The sequence below is a fragment of the Podarcis liolepis genome (genome assembly GCF_965112155.1).
Source record: "Podarcis liolepis genome assembly, chromosome: 3".
In the NCBI taxonomy this organism is placed as follows: domain Eukaryota; kingdom Metazoa; phylum Chordata; class Lepidosauria; order Squamata; family Lacertidae; genus Podarcis; species Podarcis liolepis.
Window position 1 is genome coordinate 21,740,688 of NC_139557.1, and position 13,370 is coordinate 21,754,057.

A 13,370-nucleotide genomic window follows, 5' to 3' on the forward strand; every position below is an offset into this window, starting at 1 on the left:
CATGGTAAAAACAGTTAAAAACAGATCAGTCTTTCCATATCTTATCCTTCATTTGCTTATTTCCCTGACCTCCTCACACCTCCCTTTTTTGTATTCCAGTTCAATTAGTTAATTCAGCAAATCCTTTCCCTCTTTGATTTTATCTTAATCTTTTATCTTAATATATTATAACTTTAGATTATCACTTGTTAACAATCCATTTTTACATATCCCTTTATAACATTGCTGCTAAAAACCACTTAACTTCAATCCAACATCATTCTAACATTCATTAATTTTACAGTATTTCTGTAGATAGTCTTTAAATTTCTTCCAGTCTTCTTCCACCAACTCTTCTCCCTGGTCTCGGATTCTGCCAGTCATTTCCGCCAATTCCATATAGTCCATCACCTTCATCTGCCATTCTTCCAGAGTGGGTAAATCTTGTGTCTTCCAGTACTTTGCAATAAGTATTCTTGCTGCTGTTGTAGCATACATAAAGAAAGTTCTATCCTTCTTTAACACCAATTGGCCAACCATGCCCAGGAGAATGATTATTAGGCAGAAAGTGGAGAAGACATATCCAAAGAAGGTCACAAACCAGTTGCCTAGGTCAGTGTTATCATTTCTGAATGGTTTGCTGTGGGGGAAATTAGCAGTGCTGCATGGTAGAACCCAGAATCAGTGCACTGTATAACGGTGGTCATTCGGTGGTTGATTGCGTTCTCCATTGTGAAGTCTTTGATTTTAATCGGATCATTGTGTGCACATATGGATATTCCTGGTGGCCTAACCAATGAATGTAATTAAAAGAAATGATGGGCTTTCACTTTAAGCAAACATCTGGTTTTACTTGAAACAAGATGACTTAGCTGTTTCAGAAACATACTTGTAACCCCGGATTCACATTTTCATCTTAAAATATATATTTTCTCTGTTCGAGCAGCATGCTAATGTAAACACTATATATAACTGACAACCCAAATTTTTAGAAATATTTGGTGCTCTGGGCATTAGTGAGACCACAAGAATTATTACATTTTTGATTTGATCTCTGTAAATCAGTTTCAACAGTCACTCTGATTTAAACAATTATTCTGATTTATATTCCGAGAGCTATAATTTGTAGAGAATGTAACCATGCGAGAATATATATATATATATATATATATATATATATATATATAGTCTTGGCAACTTGGCTTTGTTGTGATGTCATTGCTTTAGAGTTAATGGAAATACTGAGGGAATAGAAGGAAAATAAGCCCCTCTCTTTGAAGTGTGTTTTGCAAAATTTCCTTCTATATCCCCATAAAGTATACTCTAGTTCATACATTCTGCTGGGTCTCTGATGTCTGAAATAGCATATGGCAGAAGAGCGTCTCCCATCCTTCACACAGATAGCCTACGGCAGCCCACCACATTCCGGTTTCCTCCAAATACTGGGGACCTGCTACTCCCAACAGCTCCAGCAAGCATGACCAATGGCCAGGGTAGTGGGATTTGGGATCCAAAACATACGGAAGGCACCTGCTTGGGGAAAAGCTGGGCTGCAGTGTGAACTGGTCCTTCTCTGTGAGGTCTTGACACATGCTTTGCAGGTTCAATCCTTGCCATGAGGGTCCTGATTCAATCCCAGGCATATTCTTCTCTAGGCTCCCATCTAAAATCATTGTTTACCAAGGACTGGAAACCCCTCATAGACTTTTGGTATGAAAAAGGAAGTGAAACAATGAGATATGGATTTGGGGATTGAATAATATGTTGGTTTATAGAAAGTGGTTTTGTTGGGTGTTATGTTGGAGTGGGTGAAGTGACTACAGTGGTACCTCGGGTTACATACGCTTCAGGTTACAGACGCTTCAGGTTACAGACTCCGCTCACCCAGAAATAGTACCTCAGGTTAAGAACTTTGCTTCAGGGTGAGAACAGAAATCGTGCTCCGGCGGCACGGCGGCAGCAGGAGGCCCCATTGGCTAAAGTGGTCTTCAGGTTAAGAACAGTTTCAGGTTAACAACGGACCTCTGGAATGAATTAAGTACTTAACCCGAGGTACCACTGCATTGTTTTCTATTCTCGCTTTTAAGTTGTTTTCTTTCTTCTTATCTTTTTCTCTCTTTTTCTCTCGTTTCCCCCCTCCTCTTTTCCTTTTCCTCAGCTATCTGCCCTCAGCAGCCCCCGGCTGGTTGCCCAGGAAAGTATAAAGACGAGGAAAAGTTTCTTACAGTCCTTTTTTATTTCAAACATTACAGAGAGAGGCTATAGAACCCAGCCTCTTGGATAATGTCATCTTCCCAAGTGAATCTCCACCCCTCATCCACTGGCGGAGGAGGGGGAGTACGGTGAGGGCTGTTCGCCTTGGATGTCATCCCTGGGGGGGTGACATCACCATGCTGCCCCCCTGGGATGTTCGCTGCTTGCGGTGCTCCCCTGGGACGCTTGCCACGGGCAGCACCCCCACGGGTGGCTAGCCCTGCCCCCAGATGCACAGCATGTGTGCTGCTCCAGGTGCCAGAATAACTAGCTCCACCTCTGCCCCTGTCTCTCCCACTTCCTCATTCGTCATCCTCATCATCTCCTCTATGGGTGCCACTAAGTGCCCTCTGCCTTTGAGCTCTTTGCTCTCCTACTTTTAATGCTCGTCAGGTTCTGGGGGATGGTGGGTCTGGAATGCTTTCTAATGACAATGTGTCAGCCCGCTGCTGCTCTGACTCTTCCACAATTCCCTAACTTTCCCCCTCATCTGTGACCTCCCGCAATCCCCTGCTGTAAATATATACTGTCTTCCTCTTCCTCCTCCCTGGAAGGGTCAGGATGGGGAGGCGGTCTCCACCCCTCCTCCTCCTCTGCCCAGCCCTTGGCATCTGCTGCCCCCAACATCACAAGTCTTGAAGTACATTTCAACTACCATCCAGGTTGGCTCTTTACATGGAATGGGGATAGGACGCCATCTTGCCTTCACCACAAGCAGTAAAATGCCTTGAGCTGGCCATGGTGAGGAGAAGAATGACTGGGGCAGATCATAGGAGCCAACTGCTAGGGGCTGAGGTCACTTTGCCACCCCAGCAAAATATTTGAAGGGGCCAGGCCCCCCAAAGTTGATGAGCATTGCGATTCAAATGTTGTGCATGCACCACATCTTGTGATCAATAATGTTGGGTGAACATACCTGCCCCACCCCCAATATTTTATTCAAGTTGGCACCCCGGGGCAGATTTTGAAGTACCATAACATCGTGTGAAGGGCCATTTCTGTTTAATTATCATTTGCTGATGTTTAGAGAGTTAATTTTATTGTGTATTATTATATTCTCATAGAAGAAGAAGAAGAAGAAGAAGAAGAAGAAGAAGAAGAAGAAGAAGAAGAAGAAGAAGAAGAAGAGTAGTAGTAGTAGTAGTAGTAGTAGTAGTAGTTTGGATTTGATATCCCGCCTTTCACTCCCTTTAAGGAGTCTCAAAGTGGCTAACATTCTCCTTTCCCTTCCTCCCCCACAACAAACACTCTGTGAGGTGAGTGGGGATGAGACTTCAAAGAAGTGTGACTGGCCCAAGGTCACCCAGCAGCTGCATGTGGAGGAGCGGAGACGCGAACCCGGTTCCCCAGATTACGAGACTACCGCTCTAAACCACTACACTACACTGGCTCTGAATATGACTGAATATTTTCTTTATTTGATATAAGTTGTTCTATTTTAAAGTTATGTTTTATTATGACTTTTTGTATTGGATCGGATTATTATATGGCGTGTGTTCTTTGCTGTGTATTTTCTTGCTGTAAAACACCTTTTCTATAGTAATATAGAAAGGTAGTATACAAATTAAAGGTGATTTTATTATTATTATTAAAAGGGAGAGAAAGATCTTCACTACCATAGGGGCAAAGGCGATTTGGAGTTCTTGTGTCATGAGCTGTGTCTGTGTAAGAATGAAAGAAACATTTAAGCACTGGTAGAAAGATTTCCTCACTTAGCACTTTTACAGTCTTATCAGTTAAGAACATTTGTTTGTATAACGCTCCTTTTTAAGAGTCAAGAATTCTTTTGTCTTTATCTCTGCAAAGCTAGATTCCCAACAATGACATATACGCACCACACTCAGATATCCCAAGATGGGGAAGATGTCATTTATCAGCGGCAGAAGAAAGAATGGAACTTTCACCATCGGAACGCTATCTAAACTAGTTTACTGTGAGATCTGAGGGAGGACAAGTGTGTTTTATTAAAGTGCTAGTTCTCATGCACTTCATCACATCTGCTTTCTTAAAAAAAATAAAAGAAAAAGAAACAAAATAAATGCAAAGTTATTAAGAGAAGCCCTTCATTATGAAAAGCATACGCAACTGCTATATACAATAGAATGAAAAACAGTGAAGAAAAATCTATTCATATGGAAGCCATCTATCTGCATACACCTAGATAGGGTACTTGGGGATTTCCAGTGCTATTGAAAAGGTTATCCCTAGTACAATATATTAAAAATATGCCTTATGTGATTTAGGGATTTGAAGCAACGCTTCAAGACTTTCGGAGAGGGAGGGAGGGAGACAGATTTGAGTCCATGCTGGAAATGTGGAATTTTTTGTGTGCTTTGCCAGACAACTGAAAAGAAGAGAACATAGGTTTTTGTGTGTGTGTGCGTGTGAATTTATTTCCATGTAAAACTACAAATAAGTTTGCTTGCTAAATCCAATTTCTTATAATGCCTCTCCCACATTTACCCTCTGAAGGATAAATTCAAAAGTTGTCCTTATGCCAAAAATGTGCTTGACCTGACAAAGACATCTATGCAGAGTGTTTTATGGCTACCGGGGGATATTTTATTGATGCAGCTTCAGATTTATGGTATTAGGGTGCAACCTTGTGTGATTCATAAGGCACAGAATATCCTAATGTGACCAGTATTCATATATGGGCAGCTGCAACTGTGGTGGCTGGTCTTATTTCTCTCTCTCTCTCTCTCTTTCTCCGATCTGTTTATCACATATAACAGATCACCCCAGTCCAGCCAACTGGACAAAGTATTTCTTAAAAATCTTAGAATTGTTGAGTTGGAAGGGAAGACGAGGGTCATCTAGTCCAACCCCCTGCAATGCAGGAATCTTTTGCCGAATGTGGGGCTCGAACCCACGTTCCTAGATTAAGATTCTCAGGCTCTAACAACAGTGCACAAAGTGATATTCCCCATTTGGAATATCATGGATTATCTGACTGAGACTTCATACACATACCCTGTGTATTGGGCTAGGCTGCTTCTGCTGCCTAATTCCCAGTTTGAGTGTGTGTATGGCAAAGAACGCGGGACGCGGGTGGTGCTGTGTGTTAAACCACAGAGCCTAGGACTTGCCGATCAGAAGGTCGGCAGTTCAAATCCCTGCAACGGGGCGAGCTCCCGTTGCTCAGTCCCAGCTCCTGCCCACCTAGGAGTTTGAAAGCACGTCAAAGTGCAAGTAGATAAATAGGTACCGCTCCAGTGGGAAGCTAAACGGCATTTCCGTGCGCTGCTCTGGTTCTCCAGAAGCGGCTTAGTCATGCTTGCCACATGACCCGGAAGCTGTATGCTGGCTCCCTCGGCCAATACAGCGAGATGAGCGCCGCAACCCCAGAGTCAGCTACAACTGGACCTAATGGTCAGGGGTCCCTTTACCTTTACCTTTATAGCAAAGAAGGAAAGTGGAACTTGAGTCAAAAGCAAGTTCAGTTAGATATCCGATGATAACACTGCTCATCTCCAACTAAAATAGCCGATCAGTCTATTGTAGGTACAGTCGTACCTTGGTTTTCGTACGCCTTAGTTCTCAAACGTGCTGGCTCCTGAACGCCGCCAACCCTGGTTTGCGAACTATTTTTGGAAGCCGAACATCCGATGGGGCTTCTGCAGCTTCTGATTGGCTGTAGGAGCTTCCTGCAGCCAATCAGAAGCCACGCTTTGGTTTCTGGATGTTTTGGAAGTCAAACGGACTTCCGGAACAGATTCTGTTTGACTTCCAAGGTTGTATTTGACAACCGTTTGACTTCCAAGGTTGTGTTTGACAACCACTCAAATTGTACGTACCATTTCGATTAATCCTCCAACTCGTGCCCCCCCCATTTGAGAAATAAAACCCCTTATTTTGTGAACTGGCAACTGTTTCAGTTCCACCTGCACAAGTAAATGAGCAAAACTTTAATCGGACATGACCTCAGCTTGAGCTATATATCACGCTCTTTCAGCTGTAGTCGATATTTTTACAAATCTCTACAGTTGCATCCATATTTTTGATTCATTCGCAAGATTTTCTCCAAAAAGATGCCATTCACCTTTCTTTCTTGGTACAATAAATAAAATTAATGTTCAGGCATTATGAAAAGCTACAGTACAGTCGCTGGTTCCTCTTTTGGGATGGTTGCTTTTGCAGTTGGTGAAAGAAATGAGGTTGAAATGAAGTCTGCCTCTGTAGGCATGTGACAAGTGATTTTAACGCTCACGTTGAAGCTGAATCAGCCCCACTTCCATGTTTGCAGTTCCAAGGTCTTCTGCAGGGGAGCCTTTCAAACAGAAGCTCACAAAAGTCTGTGCAGAAATCAGAACTGAGAAAGGGGAGAAGTGGCAGATAGGTTAACAGAGGACAATAAAGCTTTCATACAAAGGCGAGAGTGCTGAAATGATGTAGAGTAGCTTAGAAAAGCATTAGCAAGTATATGGAAGCAGTTTGTCAAAATTATGTCTGATTATAAGAGTAAGAACAGGCCTTCTCTGTTCGCTAATTTATAGAACTCAAGGTCAGAGGTATCTGTTGAACACAGCCATGGCTTGCTTAGTTTCTACATTGCACTGTATGTCAATCTCTGAAAGCAGAGAAGGCTGGAGAGAGAGAAAAGGGTTGATCTATAAGTCCTTAAGAATCATGTGACATTAGGGAGGGAGGAGAAATTTGATTTAGTTTTCATTTTAAGGCAAACCAACCTAATTCACACTTTCTGAAACAATGCCAGAACTGAAAAACAGCCATCCTTCTGATGCTACACGTCTCTGAATTCTGCAATGAAGTTCTTGAGCTGCATAATGTGTGCAAAAATGCATTTACTGAGGTAAAGTGTGCATAAAGGGAATATATTAGTGAAAAATAATACACAAGACCCCCTAGATCATTTTCACATGAACTATCGGCAAACCAGGTGTTCCCCATCTTATACTTGTGTAGCTGGTTCTTCCTGACTGTGTAGAACCTTATAATTTGTCCCTATTGAAATTCACTTTGTTAGTATTGGTTCGCTACTCCAATTTGTTAAGGTCAACTTGAATCCCAATTCTGTCTTCAGCAGCATTGGTGACCCCTCCCAGTTTGGTGTCTTGAGAGTCCCATGAAGATCAAACCTCTCCATCCTTAAGGAAATCAGCCCTGAGTGCTTACTGGAAGGACAGATCGTGAAGCTGAGGCTCCAATACTTTGGCCACCTCATGAGAAGAGAAGACTCCCTGGAAAAGACCCTGATGCTGGGAAAGATGGAGGGCACAAGGAGAAGGGGACGACAGAGGACGAGATGGTTGGACAGTGTTATAGAAGCTACCAGCATGAATTTGACAAAACTCCAGGAGGCAGTGGAAGACAGGAGTGCCTGGAGTGCTCTGGTCCATGGGGTCACGAAGAGTCGGACACAACTAAATGACTAAACAACAAGTTTAACATAACAATACACTGGGTTCACATCATCTATCTTTTACTTGTGTTCACTTACCAAAATACAAAAAGTTATTTGTCTCATTGGGGGTTTCATTATAAGGAGCAGAGGGAGAGATAGGAAATGTACAGTCGTACCTTAGAAGTTGAACGGAATCCGTTCTGGAAGTCTGTTTGAGTTCCAAAACGTTCAAAAACCAAATTGCGGCTTCTGATTGGCTGCAAGAAGCAGCCAATCAGAAGCCGCGGAAGCCTCATCGAATGTTCAGGTTGCTTCCAAAAGTACGTTAGCAAACTGGAACAATCACTTCTGGGTTTGCGTCATTTGGGAGCCAAAACGTCCTAATTCCAAGACATTCGGGATCCAAGGTACAACTGTACTGTGTTTCTAACCAAGTAGATTTCCACCTTCCAGCATCATGGAAGAAAATCAGGAATTCATGTAATGGACTTCTCGTCATCCCCTGTTTAACTGCAGAGAAAGGAGAAGAAAATTAATAATCCGCCAAATATTTCTTCTGAATTTTTCCTGCCCTTCTCTGTCAATTCATGAGAAAAGAAACCACCTACAAAATAATTTGCTTCTGCACTTCCCACGGGCATCCTATTGGCCACTGTGAAAACAGGATGCTGAACTAGAATAGCCTTTGGTTTGACCCAGTAGGCCTTGTCTTATATTCTTATGGGATTCTGAGCCAGCACATTCCTTTAAAAAAAACAAAAACCCTTAAAATGTATGGGATCAAACAAATTATACATATTCCAAACTCACAATTAAAATATTGAGAGAACCATGGAAACTTCTTTTCAGAAAGACTGGCCAGAACAAAAGTATCCAAAACCAGCAAGCAGAATTGAACAACTATTTACCAGAAATCTATTAGATACCTGCATATTTTGCAGATGGGACATGGGTGGCGCTGTGGGTTAAACCACAGAGCCTAGGACTTGCCGATCAGAAGGTCGGCAGTTTTAATCCCCGCGACAGGGTGAGCTCCCATTGCTTGGTCCCTGCTCCTGCCAACGTAGCAGTTCGAAAGCACGTCAAAGTGTAAGTAGATAAATAGGTACCACTCCGGCGGGAAGGTAAACGGTGTTTCCGTGTGCTGCTCTGGTTCGCCAGAAGCGGCTTAGTTATGCTGGCCACATGTCCCGGAAGCTGTACGCCGACTCCCTCGGCCAATAAAGCGAGATGAGCGCCGCAACCCCAGAGTCGGTCACAACTGGACCTAACGGTCAGGGGTCCCTTTACCTTTACCTTATATTTTGTAGACTTGACCACAAAGCATTTTATTGAACAACAGCTACTTCTTCAGTGTAGCCAGGCTTGTCAAAGAATACATTTTTCTAAGTTTTGCATGTAACAGATTCTGTATACTGTGCATGATTTTGTGTGGCAGCAGTTAAGTAAAATATAAGGATACTTCAGAGTATTTGCTTGCTTATGGGATGAGAAATACCCACACCATTTGGGGATTTAAATGCTGGTTTCAGAGTAATCAAAAACTTCATGCAGCACTTAAGAATATTTCCCCCCCTTTTTTTTCTCCCTTGCAAAAATAGACTTTGTTGACTTAGGATATGATCCCGTTCCTAGGTGGAATCTACACACATATTTTTTAAAATGTTCTGAAAAAGCTTTTCATCCAAGCACATAATAAACAGTAAGACAATCTAGGGATACTCATCAAAGAAAGTTCTCTTGGCAGAGGTTCTGGTGGTATACATAGAAAATATGTGGAGCAGATATTTCACCTGGACCACAGTGTGCACCTGTAGCATACCTGTTATATAGATGTAAAGCAGTTATGTCCTTTGCTATGAGCAGAGATGGCGTACTCCCTAGGAATTTGAATGAAACTGAGGTATAGGCAGGGATCAGAAGCATTTCTGGAATGTTATCTTATTTTTTATCTCATTTTTTTGTTTGTTTAAAGAAAAGCACATTTGCTAAAATGCTTACATTAGTATGATTTTTGGTGCTCTCTTTCTGAGCTAAGCACTTCCCTGAGACATCTCATTCACAACTTTATTTACAGAGAAAGATGAACTTAAGGCCGTTTGGCGCAGCTTTGTTGAAAGAGTCTTCCTCTTACAGCATAGCTCCAAATGGTTTGTTTGGACTGTTTCAGAGGTGACATCCAATACGTAAGATTCCCAGCCTGACAAGTGGGGAAACGGATTATCAAAGGAAGCGAAGTATAGAAACAGGAATATACAGTTCCCTGGCATTTGACATCATTCCCTCCAGAGTAGGCAAATGGAATTGGAACATGTTATGGAGCAGTCAGCCGTTAGCTTTTCTGCATGGTCACATTGGTGATGTGGGGAGAGGATGATAGGATCAGCCAGCCTCCCCTAATGTGGTACCCACGAGATATATTGGGAATTTTAGAGAGGGCCACCATGTTGTGCAAGGCTGGGCTAGGCTCACCTCCTGTCCTCAAAACTTATCTCACACTTCTGCAGACATAAGGTGTCAGTTTGCATTTCTTGATGCAGAAAGTATTGATCGGACGCGTCGAGAGCCAGTGTGGTGTAGTGGTTAACAGTGGTGGACTTGTAATCTGGTGAACCGGGTTTGCTTCCACGCTCCTCCACATGCAGCTGCTGGGTGACCTTGGGCTAGTCACACTTTTCTGAAGTCTCTCAGCTTCACTTATCTCACAGAGTGTTTGTTGTGGGGGAGGAAGGGAAAGGAGATTGTTAGCCGCTTTGAGACTCCTTAGGGTAGTGATAAAGCGGGATATCAAATCCAAACTCCTCTTCTTCTTCTTTCCCATTCTAATTAATTCAAGAGGGTTCTGGAAGCTTCTTTGTGTGAAAGAAACTGGAAGTTTCTAGCTGACACGCAAGTTTCTATTCTGCCTAGAAGCAAGCAGAAGGTTCATGATGTTTGCATTATTCCTTCAGAGAAGCTGAGTACAGCTGGCTTAAACTGGTTCTGTTATCTCTTTCTGTCAAGGTCATGCTGACTATAATAAGTTGAGGTGAAACAGGAAGGTGCTCCTCCTCCTTAGGCATCCAACTCACCTCCACTATTGCCCCTCTACCTAAGCCTTGCTTACCAGGGTCGCCCAGCTGCAGCTTCCGGGTTATGGCAACATCTGATGAGAAGCCTATGAGATCTCAACAGAATCTGGAAGCCACAGCCACTTCTGCTTGCTTCTTCAGTGGGGGGTGAGGGGATGAAGAGGGTGCTTCTCCACCACAGTAGTGCGGAGAAGAAGTGGCAGCAGCAAGATTTCATGAGAGTTCTATGAGATCTCGCGGGAAGCCATCACCACTTTTCCTTGCTTCTCTGGCAGAGGCAGGGGTGGGCAAGTGGGATTCTACAGTCCAAGGCAGCTGCCTTAGTCCACCTAATGAGTGGTCAGATGTTTTAGCCCCTAGGAGACCCTGCTTCAATGGACCAGTGAAATATCTCACACAGAGACGCGCACACACAGTTCATGCAATGTTGGAATGTTCTTTTGATCATAGAATCCAAATTGTAGAGCTGAAAGGGACCACAGGAGCCAGTGTGGTGTAGTGGTTAAGAGCGGTGGACCCGTGATCTGGTGAACTGGGTTCTCATCCCCACTCCTCCACATGTAGCTGCTGGGTGACCTTGGGCTAGTCACACTTCTTTGAAGTCTCTCAGGCCCACTCACCTCACAGAGTGTTTGTTGTGGGGGAAGAAGGGAAAGGAGAATGTTAGCTGCTTTGAGATTCCTTAAGGGGAGTGATAAAGCGGAATATCAAATCCAAACTCCTCCTCCTCTTCTTCTTCTTCTTCACGAGGGTCATTCAACCCCCTGCAATGCAGGAATCTTTTGCCCAACGTGGGGCTCAAACTCATGACCTTGAGCTTAAGAATCTCATGCTCTGCTGACTGAGCTATACCAGTTTTCACTTCACCCATCATTCGGGAAGATATGCAAAAGAAAAGAATATATATATATATATATATATATATATATATATATATATATATATATATATTATAAATGGCCCCTTGATTTGTTGGGCAAAGTTGACACTGAACGAGTCACATTCTGCTGAACTTCACCACCGTTTCTTCTCTCTCTCTCTCATTTTTCTTTCTTTTTTGTATCACTCTTCCTGCTCAGGCCCTGACAATTTAGCCTCAAATGTTGACACATCAAGAGAACGAGGCTGGGAAAATGCCTTTCCCACCAAAATCAAGCCACAAATTGCAAAATCAACACTGAGCCATTTCAAAGCTATTAATTCTGCCATGGCAGGATTCAGACTTAACATCCTCTGATCCGAGGTACCGAGATAATATATTCCCCTGTACAACAAGAAAAACCCGCAGTGTCCAAAGGAATTAGCCTTCTCTCCAAGCTGCAACAATTATGTGAAATATTTGCCTTGCCAAGTACAAGGAGAGCAATTCTTTTAATATCACACTGGCTGTCGTACGTCATTTTAAATAGAAATGTCAGGTGGAAGTTCACCTTGCCGGTTTTGTTCACTAAGAATCTGGGGATTGATTACTTAACCCAATTTGTATAACTCTTCCCTCAAGAAGGTATTGAGGTGTAGTGGTAAGAGTGCTGGACCTGGGAGGACCTGGGAGACCAGGGTCAAATCTTTATTCAGCCTTGTCCCCCTCTCCACCAGATACCCATGACTCACTCTGGGCCCTCGCCTTCCATTAATAGGAAGCTGCTGTAAACTGTGTCAGACTACTGGTCCATCTAATTCAGTCTTGTCTATGTTATCTGGCAGTGCTTCTCCAGGATTTTAGATAAGGGTCTCTCCCAGTCCTCTGGAGTTACCAGGGACTCAACTTGGGGTCTTCATCATGCAATGCAGATTAGATATCCCTGAGCTATGGTCCATCCCTGCCTCTTAAGTTAGATTAGGCCCAGTTCATGAAGAATGTACCCAGATTCCAAGTGTCCCAGATTTCTCAGGGACAGCCCTGGATTTACAGAAACTGTCCCGTTTCTGATTTGATCCCGGAATGCCCCGCTTTCCCTTAGAAAGTCTCTATTTTCATCGGAGAAATGTTGAGGGCTTGGTAGGACGTCCTTATTTTCATTGGAGAAATGTTGGTGTTATTTTCATTGGAGAAATGAATTCATTTTGCTTGGAGTGGATCCGCAGTGGGAAGCAATACCAAGCAATAGCGCTATTTTTCTAGAAAAAGAGGTTTCGGAGCTCCCCTTTGTTCTCTTAGAATGGCAGTTGTGCCCACCTAGGAGGTGCCAGAGCTGAGCTCTGGTTGAAAAAAATAAGCCCTGCCAATCAAGGCAGGTGACAAGGAATATTTCCTTCTGCCATGATAAAGGTGGTTTTTTGTTGTTGTTGTTGTTTTTAAAAAAGCGTTAGCCCTTCTTCAAAAGCAAACCTTTCAAATGCCCAGCAAATTGCTAGAGTTTACACAACAGAGACGTTGAACAGACTTCATCAGCAAGTAGCACACCGTTTTGTTGGGCCGATGCCTAATTACTCTTCGAGCTTTGTTCCTTCGCAGGGATTTCTCTCCTAAAGTCTTTAAACAGCAATCTGTTAGTCTTGGCAACCTTCGGTCCGGAGTGTAATATTCATCAGGGTCTTTCTTTTTCAGTTTCAAAGGCAATACTTACATATAATGATTTTGCTGAGAAACCAAACAGAAAATGTGTATTGTGGTGCTGAAAACACATTTCGTGGAGTTGTTACAGGCTTCTTGGAAGAAGGCCCTTTGTTTAATGAGTCTTTCTGCATTTGTTTCTGTGTGT